Source organism: Cyprinus carpio, unplaced genomic scaffold, assembly GCF_018340385.1.
Source record: "Cyprinus carpio isolate SPL01 unplaced genomic scaffold, ASM1834038v1 S000006530, whole genome shotgun sequence".
Lineage (NCBI taxonomy): Eukaryota > Metazoa > Chordata > Actinopteri > Cypriniformes > Cyprinidae > Cyprinus > Cyprinus carpio.
In genome coordinates this window covers 1,286,605-1,300,512 of record NW_024879195.1, presented here as the reverse complement: position 1 = coordinate 1,300,512, position 13,908 = coordinate 1,286,605, and the positions used below count along the sequence as shown (strand labels likewise).

The window sequence follows — 13,908 nt, the reverse complement described above, 5'->3', positions numbered from 1 at the left end:
TTAACAGCAGCGTTCATACTAATTCAAAATCACCAATTAATCACTTAATTTTTAATTGCAAAATTATCTTCTTTTTTAGTGAACTCCCAAATGAATTTAAATTCAGAGTACTCTATAACTGTTAAGTTTTTAAAAATTAAATGGTTTACAATCGGTTTCCTCAAACGGTTTGAGCAATAACTTGTCAGGGTTTTAGTGAGGCTGTGTCTGAAGTCAGTTGTAGTTCCTTTCTCTCTCTTTCTTCAGTAATTCTGTTTGTTAAAAAGTAGTGTTCATACTTCAATGCTCAATTATCACCAATTAATCACCCCTAATTACTTAATTGCAATGTATATCTTCTTTCAGTGAAACCCCAACTGAATTAAGTTCAGAGTACTCAAACAAAGTTTTTTAAAAAATTAAATGGTTTATCAATCTCTCAAACTGTTTGAGTAAAGCCAACTTGTCATGTTTTTATGATATCTGTTTACTCAAACGGTTTGAGTTAGTTACTTGTCGGGGTTTTTCAGTGTACAGATAATTAGCTAAATATTTCTATAGCCTTTTTTTTTCAGCCAATTAACGGGTACATATATGGTAAAAAATGGCTTCCCTAAGGTAACAGACCTGGAAGAGAAGAAAATGCTGAATAAAGTCGTATTTTGGGCCAAAAAAGTATTATGTTCAGTAAATTTAACGGGCCCTCTGATGTCACATGGACTACTTTGATGATGTTTTTATTACCTTCTGGGCATGGACAGTATACGCATATAAAATTTTCAATGGAGGACAGAGCTTCCCCGACTAAATCTAAAATATCTCAACTGTGTACGAAGATGAACGGGGGTCTTAATGAAGTTTGGAACATAGAGGGTGAGTCAAATGACTTAATTAAAATTTTTGGGTGAACTTAAAAATTAGGAAAATGCCTCTGACTCTCATGGACCTGGTCAGCTTTTTCAGGTCTGTCGGGTCACTCCCCACCCACCCACTCACCCCCAATATCCCCCTTACTGTTCTCGATCTTCCTCCAGGAGCAGGATAACGCTTTGGGGCCCCCAAGCCCCAGGATTGTGACGAAGGCCCCACGACATCAGCATTGCCCTGGAAATGGACAAGGAGCACCAGCACCCCGCTTGTCGCGGCTGATCAGCCATAGCTGCGCTCGTTCACCCGATGGCCAGATCAGCCGTTCGAGGCATGGCGGAAGAGACCTCTATGCTAGAGACTAACGTTCCTTCTCCTCTCCTTTCCAGACACAAGTGTGTAGCCGATCAGCCCCGCCATGAGCGCCTTATGGAACCACTGAACACTGGACACGCAGACAGAGAGCACCTACTCACCTCAGCACTATTCACCTTATTTGGGCACACTCGTTGTCAATAAACCCCCCCCTCCGGGGGACTTATTTTGAGGTCTCTTTGTCATGTGTTCCTTCCACCGTGACTATATATATATATATATATATATATATATATATATATATATATATTATATATATAAAGGGACAAAAAAAAGTGACGTGCCTAGTATGGTGACCCAAAATTTAGAATCGTGTCTGCATTTAACCCATCCAAAGTGCACGACACAAAGCACAGTGAACCACCACCGGAGCAGTGGCGCACGTCATTTATGCTGCTTGCGCGAACGTGGGCAGCAGTGCACCTTGGCTCAAGGGCACCTAAGTGTTGGGATTGCCGGTACACCAAAACTCACACCAAACCTTCGTGTAGGATTAGTACCTCTTACATATTAGGCCAATGACTTCCCCACATGATACACACAAGTCAAAAAGTTTTTGAACAGTAAGGATTTTTTATGTTTGTTTAAGACTTCTATTCTGTTCACCCCGACTGACAATTTTCTTTTGCTAACAAAATTAAGTAAATGAAGTAATATTGGGAAAAACATTTTACTATTTAAAAGGCCAACTGTTTTATATTTGAATATATTTTAAAAATGTAAGTTATTCCTGCTATTTCAAAGCTGAATTTTTTTCTGCATCATTACTCCAGTCACATGATCTCAGAAACAATCCAATATTTTGATTGCTGTCAAACAACTTTTGTGATTATGTTGAAAACCGACTGGAATGAGTATAATTTTTTCAGGTTTCTTCGATGAATAGAAAATTCACGAAGAACAAAATTTATGAAATAGTTGTTGGTTACATTATAATTTTTCTTATCGTCCCCCACCTTTTTGATAAATTTAAAGCAATCCTGCTAAATATGATAAAATAACTTGACACTTTCTGTCATTCTATCATTTCCCAAACCATACCTAAAAAAAAAAAATTTATTACTGGACTCCACACTTTTGAATGGTATATGGTATAAAGGTCTACCAAAGCTTTTTATTTCCCAGATAAATGCTGATCTTTTGGATCTTTCTATTGGATCTTTCTTTACTGGTTCACAAACATTTCGACTGGTAGTGTATGTCAATGTAGCCTATGTAGGCTATCACACCTCATATCACATCTTGTTTTGGAATAAAAATAAAAAAATGTCAGGTCATTGATATCATATGTGTCTTTTTTTCATTTAAATCTAGCTTATTTGCATTGGCCCATGGAAACCTTCTATGAACACACTTGACTTGACTTGGCCAAAAAATTGCGGGGGGACAAATTTACGTTTATTTCAAAAGTATTATGTATTCTACACCTCATGGGACGTGCACACATTAGGATAGGGTTAGATGCGTGCGTCTGCGAGTCCCTTATTAGGCATTTTACTGATTTTAACTACTCTCTTTTTCTCCTCCCTGCCTGTCCTCTTTGGCCCGCCCATCACTCAGCGCAGAGCAAGCCTGTTCTTGATAAAGCTTCTGTGAAAAACAGTGTGGAAAAGCAGACGATGAAGAAGTCGGAGCACAAAATACTTCATCGCTCCGTCTATAGCGCATTGTGATTGGATGTTTATGCTGTCAAGAGGAGACAAACCAATGGGCCACTGGCTGCTCGCTGTCCCTTCGTGATGGTCCTCCAAAAAAAAACAACAAGAACATTCTGTCAGCCCCTTAAGTGCGTCGGCCCACCGGGAAAATGCCCGGTATGCCCGATTATCAATCCAGTCCTGACCCAGAGTATCAAATATGTTTGATATTTTCAGACGATTTTAGAACAAAAAATTATTCTTCATTTGTCAGTTGTCTCATAGCAACAAGGCATATGTTTCTGTATGAGTTTGATTTGATCAGAATGACTATATTATCCTTCAGTTGTGTAGCATATGCGATGGTCACTATTTGAAACAATGTTGGCAAGTGTATGATGCCTAGGTTTTAAAAATCTTTTCATGGATTTTACAAGTCATGAAGAGTACACTCTAAAAAATGCTGGGTTAAATATAACCCAACGCTGGGTTTAAAACTAGGCGACCAATCCACCAACAGTTGGGTTGTTTTGACCCAGCAGTTGGCAGAGGGATAACGATCCAGGGGTAGAAAGTAAAAGTCCTGCATATGTTATTCCACCCATGAACTCAGCAAGGTTTAACCAGAGGAGAACAAGTCATTCTTTCACTCACAAACGAATGTTCTCGAGTCAGATCCCCACGTCTCAAGAGTTAAAGTTAATGAATAATTAAGTGATATTTAAATGAAGATTGTGCATGAGTGATGAACACCTCGTTAAATCAACTTAACAGAAGAAAAGAAACCACAGAACTACATGTACTCCAGGCACAGCCTTGGATGAAATATACTGATTTTACTTTCTTTTTGTTAAAGCACATCAGAGAGCCACCATAACTGCGGTCAAAAGAGTTTGCTTTTAATTAGTCTCTTGACCCTTTTAATGAGAGAGCTCAAAGTAGTTAGTTTCTAAGCAATATTCGCGAAGTATTGTTTCACAGCAAAACATTTGTGCATTTGCTGAAATCAAAAAGCTTGAAGTAAGGTAGTAGGTAACTTGTGATTTCTGCTAATAACTCATGGTAAATAAAGCATCGTAATAGCGAAAGCAGAGAGAGTCTCTACTCGTTTGGTTTATTAGTCAGAGATGTACTGTATAACTACTAAAAAAAAAAAAAAAAAACTATTAAACAATGCCACCTTAAGTGTGTCAATATTGAATAAAAAAGAAAGCTATATCGAGACAGCAGGAATTGAGGCCATGAACATTTATCATGAACATCCTGTCACAGTTGGTGACAATAATTTTTCATACTGAGCGAGATGCAGTGATGGGAGAAGGCAGTTTTTACTAGGGGTGTTAACACCAGGACATTCATTGACATCGATGAAGCATTTTGTTGAGTTGTCGACCACTTTTGTGAGATTGGTATACTGGTCACTTGAGTCTTCCTGCGCAGTGTGAGTGTCTAAGAGACTAGTAATTAGTAGGGTAGTATTAGTTTTTGGGTGTATTATATGTCATATATACACAATCACACACACACAGACATATAGTATATATATAAACATACTTTTTTTTTTATTTTGTATTAATTTCACTATATTATTTGTAGAACAACGAGTGTATCTGTAGTTTCACATAGGTTCTTAATGCAAAACATGAACATGTAAAGAATGGAAAGACAAGTTATTTATAAATGAAACTCAGGCCCATTTCATGAGGGCTTGGTTCATCATCATATCAAAAGCAAATATCTCAATCATTGTAAAACACCACATGCATTACTACAGAGGAGAGAGATACTTGAACAGCGCCCAAAATTTTACCACAACTGCACACCACCGTCAAGGGTCAAGAAGCAAGCAACTAAAGTTCAATCACACACTGATTCTCCATGATGGTGGCATCATTGTTTAACCCCAATAAAACAAGCATGCAACATCTGATCCTCTGTAATTTCCAATCAACAAGCAGTGGTTCATCATAACTGCACACCCCGCAAGAGGATCCATCATTATAATTAGATCACAGTATTTGCCACGGTTTTCTATGTGTCCTCACATTAACTTTACACTCTTTGAGGACTTTGGGATTTGAACTTCGAGACCTTGTTTGTGGACGATGAAAGGAAATGATCTTGGTTCCTCCTCTGGAGTTGAAATCAGTGCTGTAGAGTTCATGGAGCCTGGAGCAGAAAAATATGGCCAGGACTTTTACTTTCGACTATGACGCCACTGGACCTGCCCACCTCTGGTCAACATCAAGTTAAAGTCCCCGCACAGAGCCGCTGGGTTGGTCCCTTTTTAAGACCCGGAGCACTGGGTCTATATTTAAGAACCAGCCTGCGTTTAGGAGGTTGTACTTAACAGCCCTTTAAATACCCTTCTTGTAATCAATGAGTCATTCGCATGGAGTCGTAAGTTTTTGCAGGGTGACAGTGACAGTGACGCCTCGATCCATGCATCATATTTACGTTATGTTTATGGCAATAGAGCCGGCTATGGCCTCCAGAGCTGTGTAGCATTGGGTCAGCATGTACAGCTGGTGTCACTGATCCTTGAAAGAGACACTGCAGTTATTGTGCAGGACTGTCTATTACCAACTATCCCTCAAACTGGCTGATTTGGAGACCCATGGTGTTTGCAGTAACCTTATTGATTTAACTGCATGTCCTGGCTCTCATACTAATTTTGCATATTTTTTTGTGATGCAGTTAGGCTGCTGCCACTGTGCTGTTTTAAACCATTATTTTGGTACATACATATTTATGTCTTTTTTTGGTTTTTTTTTTCTTGAATCACGAAGTTGGGTATTGGGTTTTGTTGCTGTCTCGGTTTAAGTAGGCTTGCTAGGGATGTATGTACTCAAGTCCGGCGTCTCGGGACATTTTTTCTATACGTCATCTGAAATGGTTGTTTGCAACTCGGACTTGGTCTCGCGTCATTGAGAGACGCGCATCATGTTCATCGGTTGGTCTGACGGGAGCTGAGGCCAGCAGCATAGAAAAGAAGAATAATAATAAAAATCTCCTGCAAAATAAAAGTGGTCACATTTGGTATGTCGCGAGATGAAAAACGTGTGGAGGGGAAAAACTACGCAGTAGGCAAGAGTGCTGCTTTCTCCTTTAGTTTCCAAAGCTGCTTTGTTACCGGACTTTGCGCAGGTCTAATGCGTGCGCCCCCAGTGGCATCTGCCGTTGCGGTAAGCAACCAATGACAGACTCTGCCATGAAGACGAAGAAGAAGTTTCAGCAAATAAATAAATGGATTTCCAGCACTAAAAATACGCTTGCTAGTAGCTCTACTAATAAATTCATCTTTAAAAATGGCTTATCCTTGTCAGCTATAGATGATCAGGTCTGTTTGTCTGCCATACTGGGCTTAGCTTTCAATTTTTGTACAGGAAAGTAGACATCGATGACCAGCGGCGCACTTGCTGCTTCTGAAAAGGTTATAGATGTTTCTAAAGATTTAAGTTTGGCTACCTGTTTAGATTGTGTCTTATTTACGTCTACACCGAGAGATTAGAGAAAAGTACCTTAGCACGGGCCTTATCCTAGCTTAACTTAACGACCGTTTACAATCCTGAATCTAAAGCATGTTGTACCAGGTATAGGGGTTTGCTCAGATCTACTGATTTTCTAGCTAGTCGATTTTTTCATTTTAAAAGCAACATTACCTCGACGAGGTTACATCGAAGCACAGAGAAGATCGTGGTTACATGTCACTTATTGTAAAATGGAAAACACATTAAAACTAGTTTTTGTTTTTTTTGTCAATAAACTCTTATTACAGAGATATAGCCTTAGCAACGCCAAGATACATATGTAAATTTGCGCGCAAAACTACGTATAAATGGACCGTGAACACATTTAGAGATATTTACAATTTCCATGTCCAGAACAGCCAGTATTGTAGTATCTAGTAACAATCTAACAGCGATTATATCCGAGATCTGGGGCATTACTGATTTACAGCCAGGTCGATACAGTCTACTTTGAATAAGGGATCCGTTATGAACTTTTTTTTTTATCTTTTTTTTTTCATAGTTATCACTGAACATGTCGTGTTTAAATCCCCCCCCTAAAAATAAGTAGTATAATATTCATAACTAATATTTATCATGAAGCAAGATGAGATGTCATTCTGAGCAGAAGCATTTAGGCGATCATTTGAACACGAACCTGATATCCCATTCAGGTGCGCACATTTTCATTACGCACGCAACTCTTTATGAGCGAGGGTCTTAGATGTTTAAGTGAAACTTCATTTAACACATGTATGGTGTGTGTACACGACGCAAAACCAGCAAAAGAGTAAAAGATGAAACATGTCGGGACAAGTAGAAAATGTATCCAGTATCTACGCTGATTATGGTAGCACGTACTTGAATGGAGAGGAGATCTGGTTTAGGTTTTTGAGAGGACTGAGACGCGCAGACGTTCGCGCTGTTTGATTGGAAGAGTGCGCATGTGTTTATTCATTCATTCATTTCCATATCCTAGCCTAAGAAGGTTTAAATCATTGCCTTGTTAAAATATATCAATAATATAATAACGTAGTTATGATGTATTATCATAGGTGATACGCAAACCTAGAATAAACATAATGTTCTGGGATAATGTTTCAGCGCGGCAAGTTTTATCAGAGACAAAGAGGAGAGAAGTTCCTAGAATGTATGTGCGACAAAGGTTAGGATAACATTCTCTATATAAGAAACATTCTAAACATGCCTATTGAATAACCCATTGTTAGAGACATTATCCTCTAACATTCTAAATAAAGCCTTCCCATTACACTAGGATGTGGACTTACATTGCTCAAGAAGTCAAATGTTCGTTATTGAAAGATGAAACAACCCAGAATCACTTGTTTGATGATCAAAACTCCAGCGTAAATAAAAACTCCAAAAAACCAGTATTACCAACCTTCTACTTAGTTATTAAACCAAGACTGAGCGTTTAATTTTCTGTTTCATTATGAGTTTTCACTTGATATTGTACCCTAGAATACATGAATGCAGCATGAAACATGCACCAATTGTTCAGGGTTCATACAACTGAGATCTTGATGTTTGTGTCTGACAGAGTAGTGTTAGTCCATGTGATGTTCTCTCTATTCTCTAATACTCTTGAAAATTATCTGCCTTTAAGATTCAGCTAGTGTGTCTCATGCTGTGGACCCCATTGAGTCATTATGAGAAATAAATGAAATATGAAACTAGAACACCATACATTAGATTGGGAGTGAGAGACCAGGTAATCAGAACGAACGTAGTATGTGGTAGTGTGTGTTAATCATCAGCAAGAGACAAACCAGCATCGATCACTGAACCACATGTTTTCTAGCTGTTGTTTGCCATAATAAAGATTACAGACACTTTAAAAAGAACAACACTGACAAGTAAAGTGTCAAATCTGACACAAACTAAACGCCAACAGCTGACCACCTTATGGCGGACATCAAACCAAATTATTACTTTTTAAACAGGACATCAACACTCAAACATCTATAAACACTCTGCACTTAAAATACTTTATTAGAATGTCTAGCGAAGAGTAATGTTCTAATAATGTTATAGAAAATTAACAATTTTTAGAAATGTTTTTAAAGAACGTTTATCCTATCTTTTGAGGGAGAACGTTCTGGGAACAAACAATAAACCTATGAACCCGCTAGAAACAATTGATTAGAACGCAATCATGGTAAGTGTTCTTAGAACAGTTTTTAGACACTAAGAAGTAATTCATAGCTGTGGGATACTACTACTTTGACGCAAACATCTCAGGATTTCTGAAGGAGATGCCACGGAGAGACGAGAGAACAGCAAGGTGCGGTGATGTAGAGATTTGCGCTCTTTTCACGTCATAAAGTTTCATTAGAGTTCACAAACTTAAACACACTCATTATTGCGTGACTCTTTAGAGGTCTGTGAGTTACTATTGCTCTGATCCCCCTCCTAGGTGGGCTCAACTGTTAGAGTTCTAGCACCCCAACACCGACCACTGTGTTCTTTAGTCTTCAGCTGAGATATTCAGGCAGAATATATTTTCTCTGTCCGTAATTCGTTTTGAAAGCCAGAGTGTATACCGTGCCCTTACCAAATAAGGTATTGACGAGGCCTTCAGGCACACCCCTAATTAATACATTACATATTTTATATTGTTACATGCAAACATAGGAGAATGTCAGGTAGAAAGTGAAGTACACGCTCCACGCAATATTGGAATCCTAGAAAATTCACTTTACTTGCAGACACTCGTTTGTATAGTTTTTTTTTTTTGGCATTATGGTTAATACATGCATCGGAGTAGCAATTGTTTCTGACAGCGCTCGAGCCTAGTCAATCAAAGCCCTACAGAGATGACAAAATGATGAATCTGTATTTATGTGTGACGATGACCCAGGTAGACGCCAACGGTAGTCCTCTCTGAGCCTTAACAGGCGCTGCGCACATTGTTTCAATATCCGGAGCGTTTGCATGTGTGTGTGCTGCGACAAGGCTATCAGTCATTAAGATATTTTTGTCCACAGACATGAGGATGTCAGCACAACAGCAGCATTATAAAGTACAATAAAATGTAAAATAAAAGAGTAACATATAACATAGATTTGAATCTAACAGGATCGAGCAGGGCCAGGTAGTCCTTTAGGAAGTTTAGCTAAAACCCTAATATAACACATGTAAACAAGCTAAGATGCACAAGCTAGTTACTAGACACACAGCTTTAGAACAGCTTCCAGAAGGATGTGTGTAGGCCGAGTCCACAGGACAGAAACTTCAACAGTTTGGGCGATCCGAAAGGACTTGGGCCCTCCAGGGAGACGTGTAGTTTGGAGATCCCTGTCCTACAGAGTTGTTACGCTGCTATGCTTAGCACCATCATTACAAATAACTAGAATGTTAAAGAATAATTTTCTTAGAATAGAATTAGTTAAGTATGTGGTCTTGAAGAGAGGATGTCCGTGATTTGTTTCTCTCATTTGGACTCAGTCTTGTACTATGGACTCGGAAACATTCTGGACGTTGCCGACTTTGACTAGTGGGACGTCGAACCTCTTTGCCGTACGCGCGGTCATGACTCTGGTCCTCGACTAGCGGAATGACTTGGGACGTTGACTGGACTCGACAAAGCTGGACTTGGACTACAGACATCGTAGTAGGTGAGATTCGTTTAATGAGGGCAGATATGTTAGTCTCTGGTGTTAGACGGGAGTGATAAGAAGTGATGCTTCTCACGATAACATGCATCTTGTAGGACCACAGCACAGGCGAGATATTTTGCGTTTTTATTGGTGTTATACCCTAAACGCTAATCAGCTGGGTATAGGAGAAACGACAGATTGACCATTATTTATCTGCACACACGACTTGATGTCAATATCGATTCAAAACTGCACAACTGTCTTATGCACAATGTATGTTATGTCCCTTTTTGATATGGTAAACTGAGCTACTTATCGTTTTTTTTTGTTTGTTCATATTTTGCTACAAGTGAATTGGCAATTGTGGTTGTGATAAATAAAAAAGTTGACATTCCAGCTTTTGTGAACTCTCTTTAATTTGCAAAACTACTGGCTAATATATATATATATATATATATATATAGATATAAATATATAGATATCCTATATATATATATATATATATCATATATATATATAGATGTGGTTAGTTTATTTTGAGCACGATATTGTCCCTTTGAGCCTTCATGCAACTTCAGATTCTTTCTAGATGCAAGAAAAAACAAAAGTAGAATTTAACAGTAATATAAGGAACTGCAGAAAAGCAGGTTGTTGGTGATGTCGGAAGGAGTGGGAGGTCGTTTGTGTGGGTTTAAAAGAAGAAGGTTGTAGGTTTATATTAATAGCTGTTCAGCAATATATAATGATATAAATAGATGAAATCGATAGATAAGAGATTCTGTTTATTAGCGAGCACATTATAGCAACTTTCTCAAGATGCTTAGCAACAGAAATCAAGACAAGGGAAACATAAATAAAAATATAACACAACACTATCCTGGAAAAAAAATGTCTTAAACAGAGCTAGCGCTTTAAATATACTATTTAAAAATGTATTGTGCTAGATAATGTCAGCTGTTAGCACATTCCACCGTGAGGAAGGAAGAAGGTGCCACACAGGTCAGCCTAAAATGTTGCAAAAAATATCATGTTTTAGTTGTTATTTAGAGGTGACTAACAAAAAGAGAATATTACTATATATATGTAAAATTATATATAATATATACTCATAAAACATCCAATGCCTTGTGAAGTTGACGTAAAGGCAACGCCAATGGTCTATGGTCTTTTACACAGAGGAGAAGCTTATAACATGACATTCATGTTTTTACTGGTTATGTAAAAATGTATTATAAGGTGTCATATAATGACTGTTTTACTATTTCATAACAAACACTTGCAGTAGACCATCATTTTTTATTGTTCGCACGAACCCATTACTCCACTGTTGGTGGGAAAATAGCCCCTGCTACTAGAACATCTGAGGATTTCACAACAAGTTAGTGTGATCACTTCTATGCACTCTGACACTATCATGAAGTGATTTTAGAAATGGCGATCTTAATGCTACAGCAATTCTATTTCTATTGATGATATTTTGATCATCGGCTTATAGTTGTTTATAGTTTTCAGTCTTGGTTGGCCATTTGTCGACTTGTTGGGTGAATCATCCTGTCTTATGCAGTTGGGTTTGTTGGTGCTTTCAAAAGAGAACATTGGTTTTTGCCATTTAAACTAAGGGCTAAGCCACAGTTCTTTTTGTCCTTCTACTCTGTGTGCCGTTAGATCACTGAAAATTCCGTATCTCGTTTCCTTCTGAACCTAATGATCCCTCTTTCATCAGTGACTCTTAAGAACATGCTTTTATAAAGGGTCTTGAGGATACTAAAATAACATAATTCGGACTGGGCGGGGTTTTTAGCTGCATCTGCATTATGTTTATTGTAAGAATAGAACGGGAAAGAATTGAAGTGATAACATGTAGTATACATGATTAGTCGTAAAATATTAAACATATTTGCTTTTTTCTGCTGTAACTGTCAAGGGATCTAGGAAGGAGGACGCCAATGCAGTGTGAGTAACAAGGGTTTATTGACAAAACACACCAATACAAGAGGGAAGTGAAGTGCACAAGTGATACCACAACAGGAACGCAGTAAACTGAAACCGCTAGGGGAAGGCCACTGGAACAGCTCCTGACATCAACTGGCAGAATACTATAGCAGCACAGGGGGCGGCAAGACCAGGCTGATGGAAAAGACCACACAAGGCACCATAGAGCAGAGCTCAGAAGCTTGTTGACTGCCAACTCTGAAGCAGACCAAGTGCCAAGCAGGTAAAAACCAGGGCAGAACCCCCAGAAACATGTCAGGAACTCCAACACAAAAAGACCTAGACAGGACAAGCTCACCAAAAACACAAATTAAACCCAAGACAAAGGGAAAACTAAACCAAAGAACTGATAAAGAGTAACAGTAAAGTAACAAGAAATAATTACCAATCCAAACAAATCACACTAACTTAAAGAATATCAAACAAAAATACAAGACCAAAAATCAGGATTACAAAAACTAATAAATATTAAAAGTAAAAGCACAAAACATGCAACAAACAGAGCAAGGACAAGAACATGGAGCTACAGAGGACTAGACAAAACAAAGGGCACATGAACATGACCAGACATGGAGACAGAGACACTGACACATCTTCGGAACACATACTCAGCCACATCCACAGGCAGCGACAAAGACAGTGACCAAAAGGGATGAGAATGAAAACAAACCAGCAAACATATAACGGGTTAGGGACACTATAAATAGAGAGGAAACACATGAGGACGGGTGAGGCACAATTAGACTAAACAAGGCTAACGAGAGGGTGTGGCAGAAAGGAAGCGAGGAGGGCTAAGGAGCACATGGCTGAGAAAACAATCAACAATCTTGTGCTGACACAAGACATAGACACAGAAACCAAAACACAAAACAAACAGCGTGTCAGTGCAAAACCCTGACAGTAACAGGAGGAAAACCACAGTAAAAACCCCAACCTGAGCCCCTAGATGTCAGGTTTCCTAGAATCCTGGGTGTTAAAAGACATTTAGATTTCCTCTGTTCTAATCTCTGCTGTCTATTCAGAATAGCAAATTAGAGTAAAGTGTTCTATGTAAGATATTTTTTTTTATTTTTTTTTATTGTATGTTTTTAGCAAACAGTTTTTAACCCACCATTTTTAGAGAACTCGGGGTTGAAAAAATAAGGTAACCCACTGATACAGAAGAGTAAAGATCTTTAAATGGAGCCAATAATAAACTTTAGCGAAGGGCAATGCCAAAATTAGAAAACAAATGCCAAATAAGCTGTGCATAAATGAACATTGACCCAAAATACAAAAGACTAAAATTAACTCCCTTTCTAGCCCAAAATTAATGCACAGGGGTAAAAAACAGCAACATCTGGGCCTGGAGGAAGGGTCCATTTAGGCTGTGGCAATACCCATCTTGATGCATAGCCTCTCAGCACATGGAAGTCATCATAGTGTAACCCAAAAATTCCTATCTCAAAAATTAGCATATTTCATCCGACCAATAAAAAGAAAAGTGTTTTTAATACAAAAAAAGTCAACCTTCAAATAATTATGTTCAGTTATGCACTCAATACTTGGTCGGGAATCCTTTTGCAGAAATGACTGCTTCCACGCGGGCGTGGCATGGAGGAGGCAAATCAGCCTGTGGCACTGCTGAGGTGTTATGGAGGCCCAGGATGCTTTCGATAGCTGCCTTAAGCTCATCCAGAGTGTTGGGTCTTGCGTGCCTCAACTTCTCTTTCTTCACAATATCCCACAGATTCTCTATGGGGTTCAGGTCAGGAGAGTTGGCAGGCCAACTGAGCACAGTAATACCATGGTCAGTAAAACCATTTACCAGTGGTTTTGCACTGTGAGCAGGTGCCAGGCATATTTTCGTTTACTCATTTTGCGCTCATAAGCTTTACTCTCTAAACAGTTGCGGAAATTCTTAATCGTGATTGGATAACAAGGACAACA

The 13,908-nt window shown here is 38.6% G+C and overlaps 1 pseudogene; it reads right to left on the bottom strand.

Annotated features, from left to right (window-relative positions):
• Positions 1–10,551: 10,551 nt before the first annotated feature.
• The window catches only part of LOC122143915, a 53,787-nt pseudogene continuing 50,430 nt past the window's right edge, over positions 10,552–13,908 (bottom strand).